The sequence below is a fragment of the Gekko japonicus genome, unplaced genomic scaffold, assembly GCF_001447785.1.
Source record: "Gekko japonicus isolate JY-2015 unplaced genomic scaffold, Gekko_japonicus_V1.1 scaffold2795, whole genome shotgun sequence".
In the NCBI taxonomy this organism is placed as follows: Eukaryota; Metazoa; Chordata; class Lepidosauria; order Squamata; family Gekkonidae; genus Gekko; species Gekko japonicus.
In genome coordinates this window covers 65,782-70,474 of record NW_015162036.1, presented here as the reverse complement: position 1 = coordinate 70,474, position 4,693 = coordinate 65,782, and the positions used below count along the sequence as shown (strand labels likewise).

The 4,693-nt window shown below is 50.5% G+C and overlaps 1 protein-coding gene across 1 annotated transcript in view; it reads left to right on the top strand.

Annotated features, from left to right (window-relative positions):
* The first annotated feature begins 3,066 nt into the window (after positions 1 to 3,066).
* Positions 3,067 to 4,693, top strand: part of TAZ (tafazzin) — a 25,891-nt gene continuing 24,264 nt past the window's right edge. Inside the window, exon 1 of the mRNA XM_015405568.1 lies at positions 3,067 to 3,169. The gene's annotated coding sequence lies outside the window, so the exon portion shown is untranslated. The remainder of the gene's footprint in view (positions 3,170 to 4,693) is intronic.

The window sequence follows — 4,693 nt, the reverse complement described above, 5'->3', positions numbered from 1 at the left end:
CCTGCTGCCTTCCAATTTTCCTAGCATTGTCGTCTTTTCCAGTGACTCTTGTCTTCTCCTATTAGAAATCAGAATACTAGAAGTGGAGGTATGATTTCGAAGTTCTCATCCCTGCTGTTTTGAGCCGAGAATCAACATTCTGATTTGCTTCTCCCTTGTACCAATCGAACCCGTGATTGTTTATTTTGCCATATTTTGTGACCAAAGTACGATAGCCTCAGTTTAGTCACTTCGGCTTCTAGGGAGAGTCCAGGCTTGATTTGATCCAGAACCCGCTCAGTGTGTCCATTACCAATTTACACCGGCAATCGCTAGGCGCCGCTTCCGTGGCAAATGAGAATTTCCCCCCCCTCACCACAGTGTGCGCATGTGCCGGTGGGCGTTTGTGCGCATCCTGTGGAGATGTGGTTTTTTAAAAAAATAAATAAATTAAAAATCCGGTTTGCGATGGGACATGAGCGGGCGCTGGATGCCACAGGATTCCAGTGGAAATGTGATCAGACACCAGCCCTTGCCCCGTGTTTTCCGGGAACTAGCACATCGTATGTACTTGTTTTTTACTCCGCATCTTCGGCAAGAAGCCATGGGTTAGCCATGGGTGCACTGCGCTTCCCAGATGTTGCGGTGTGATCACGCCCGGGAAATCCGCCTATCATCCGTATCTTTCGTGCGGCAAAAGCTCCGTGTGAACGGGACCCCAGTCGGCTACCTTGAGAAGCAGAGTGCGGTTTTAAATATGACAGAACACTTTGCAGCGGCTGAGTATCTTCACATGCAAGGCAGTGTTCGGAAACTGTGCTGTATTATATTCTCACCGCTTGTTCTGCATTCCGCAATCCGGTTTTCTTGCTTCGTTCGTGGCATGTGTGATATTGCCCTAATTTGCATTGTTTTCATGGTGTAATCCACCTTCAGTCTCAGGAGGACAACAAATGAAGTATGTGTGTTTGAATAAATGCTGGCTTCAGCTGCTGGCAGGGTTGCAGGTATACAGGTGGTGAAAGGCTGTGGCTCAGTGGTAAAGCCTCTGCTTAGCACTCAGCAGGTCCCAGGTTCAAGCCCTGGCGCCTCCAGTTTAAAAAAAAAAGATCAAGGAGTAGGTGATAGGAAAGACATCTGATTGAGATCCCTGAGAGCTACTGTCAGTCTGAGTAGACACTAAACTTACAGTGGGCTAAACTTACGTTTACAGAGCCAATTTCCCGCTGGCGGGATGGAAGAGCAAACAAGCGCCAATAGACACTAAACTTACAGTGGGCTAAACTTGTGTTTACAGGGCCAGTAGTGGCTCTCTGAGGCCATTTCAGGTTAACCATAAACATAAGTTTAGTTCTCAGGCAGAGGATACATGATAAGCGAAGCTATGCCATAACACCTCCCTACCACCAGCTGGTCGACCTTGAGCAGTTACGTCGTTGTAGCAAGAGAAGACAGTAAACACCTACTGAGGAAGAGCAAGTGGGGGATGGACAGAGCATGGGGCAATATACAATGAGTAGCACATCACCTTATGGCAGCTTGCTGACAGAGATGCTGGGGATTGAACCTGGGACCTTCTGCATGCCGAGCAGGGGCTCTGCCACTGAGCCAGGGTCTCAGGTCAAGGTCTTTCCTATCACCTCCTGCCTGGCCCTTTTAACTGGAGATGCCGGGGATTGAACCTGGGACCTTCTACATGCCAAGCAGAGGCTCTGCCACTGAGCCAGGGTCTTAGGTCAAGGTCTTTCTTATCTGATTCAGTTTAAGGCTTCATGTGTCCATGTGTGAAATCAAACATGGCACACGGACGTGTGATCCGAGTGGCAGAACCACTCGAAATTATGTTTATGAAAATGTGGCACAAATTATGGAATGCCCTCCACACAGAGACAATTGAAAAACACCCACATTAACGGCATATAAACAGGAAGACAAACATCCACTCACACCACTTTTTACTGATGGAGGTGCATGCTTCCAATGACTCATGGCAGGAGGGAGGTGACTCACATGCTTATCTATTGTGTAAGGAGCAAGTTGTTATCAGTCTGCCAGCAGCACCTATTCCTTTGGACGAACATAATGTACAAACGGGGCAGTCACTGAAATCATCATCATCATGAATACCCAGCGTTGAAAGTTCTGTTTCCCCCCCAAGCAGGGATATTATTGCATGCAGACTGATTCTGGTGGGTAGCCGTGGTTGGTCTGAGGCATTGCACAGTTTGAGTGAAGCGGCACCTTTAAGACCAAGAAAGTTTTATTCTGGGGATAAGCTTCCACTTGCATGCACACATCTTCAGATACATTGATAGAAGTGTGCCTGCACATGAAAGCTGATCCCCAGAATTAAGCTTTCTTGGTCTTAAAGGTGCCACCGGACTCAAACTTTGCATTATTGCAGACCCTATCTCTGATTTTATTTTATTTTATTAGCCTTTTAGATGTTTCTGTGTTTACCACTGTGTTTCTGCTTTCTGTTTTCTCTTTTGAATTTCCCCCCATCATGTTTCCCAACTCAAACGTCCCTACGCAGTGCACTGCGCTGAAGCCAGTTACGGCTGCCAACTCTACATGGAGAAATTCCTGGAGATTTTGAAGGGGGAGCCTGGGAGGGTGGAGTTTGGGGAGGGAAGGGACTCCGGCAGGGTATAATGCTACAAAGTCCACCTTCCAAAGCCGGTCTTTTCTCCAGGAAAAACCCAACCCGGACACCAGTTGTGATGCCGGGAGATCTCCAGCCACCACCTGGAGACTGGCAACCCCAACAAAGCTGGGCCAAACCAGCTAAATAAACTGGTCAGTGCTGTGAAAAGCCCTAATAATACTAAAAACTCGACGGGGTGGGACGCTGTTGGCGGTCCTCCATCTTCCACAGTCAGCCTCCTCCCTTTCCCCCACTCTATGGTCCGACCAGAGAGGCGGCCGCTCTAGCCGCTGCTCTTCTCCTCCCCGCGCCTCCATTTCAGGCCGGGCTGTCGTAAAGCACGCCGCTCCTGGAAAGCCCTTTTTGCGACACTGCCGGGCGGCAGGGCGGCTAGGACGCTTTACGGCCGGCGCTTTAATTTCTCGACGTTGGGACTGAAAGGGTGCGAAAATTGCAGCCGTTTCTAGGGGGGCGGGTGGGGGGTCTTCGGGTCCCCCAGTGGGGCTGGTACTGAAGGAGGAGGAAGAAGAAAAAGGAGAAGAGGTGAGTGGGGTGCTGGGGGGGGTGCACCAGTGTTCCCTCTAAGCTGAGTTAAGTGTGAGCCAGCTCAAAGTCTTTTAGCCTCCGGCTCACACATTGTTGTCTCAGCTCAGGGAGGGATGGGCTCCAGAGGAAACTAATTTCTGCAGCAGCCAAATGGCTCGGTCACAACTTTTATTGCCAGCAGCTCACGGAGTAGAATTTTGGCTCACAGGACTCCACAGCTTAGAGGGAGCATTGGCTGCTGGTGTGACCTTGGGTCAGTCACAAGTTCTCTCAGCGCTGTTTTCTCAAGGGCAGTCCTCGAGAGAGCTCTCTCGGCCTCACCTACCTCACAGGCAGTGTTCCCTCTAAGCTGAGTCAGTGTGAGCTAGTGCGCAGTTTTTTAGCCTCCGGCCCACGCATTGTTGTCTCAGCTCAGGATGGGATGGACTCCAGAGGAAACTAATTTCTGCAGCAGCCAAATGGCTCGGTCACAACTTTTATTGCCAGCAGCTCACGGAGTAGAATTTTGGCTCACAGGACTCCACAGCTTAGAGGGAGCATTGGCTGCTGGTGTGAGCTTGGGTCAGTCACAAGTTCTCTCAGAGCTGTTTTCTCAAGGGCAGTTCTCGAGAGAGCTCTCTCGGCCTCACCTACCTCACAGGCAGTGTTCCCTCTAAGCTGAGTCAGTGTGAGCTAGCTCACAGTTTTTTAGCCTCCGGCCCACGCATTGTTGTCTCAGCTCGGGAAGGGATGGGGCTCCAGAGGAAACGAACACATGCAGTAGCCCAATGGCTCGCTCGCAACTTTAATGCCGGTAGCTCGCAAAGTAGGATTTTTGCTCACAGGACTCCGCCGCTTAGAGGGAGCACTGAGTCTGCACTCGAAGGGGTCTCCGTGGGGAGAAGAGTACGAAGGGGCTAGTAAGGGGGAGCACAGCAATGAAGGAAGGGGGCAGCTTAGAGCTGCAAGGGGTCGTGCTCTGTGCAGTGCGCACGGTCGGAAAGTGTCAGTACCTGCAGTTGCCAACTCTGGGTTGGAAATTCCTGGATATTTGGGGAGGGTTCAAACTTCAAGAGGGAATTAGATAAGCATATGGAGCAGAGGTCCATCAGTGGCTATAAGCCACAAGGTATAGATAGGGACTCTGGGGCAAGGGACGCTCTGTCTTCTTGGTGCTTGGGGGGGGGGGCAACAGGGGGAGGGCTTCTAGTGTCCCGGCCCCACTGCTGGACCTCCTGATGGCACTGGTATTTCTGGCCACTGTGTGATACAGAGTGTTGGACTGGATGGGCCACTGGCCTGATCCGACACTGGCTTCTCTTATGTTCTTATAAGAGGGAATTGGATAAGCATCTGGAGCAGAGGTCCATCAGTGGCTATTAGGCACAAGGTATAGATGGGAAAGAGGAAAGAAGGTAAAGAGGAAAGAAGGAAAGCGAAAGGCAAAGGCTAAAAGGAAAGATTTACCCAACTGAACGCAGATTTCCAGAGAACAGCAAGGAGAGATAAGGAGGCCTTCCTGAATGAACAGTGCAAAGTAAT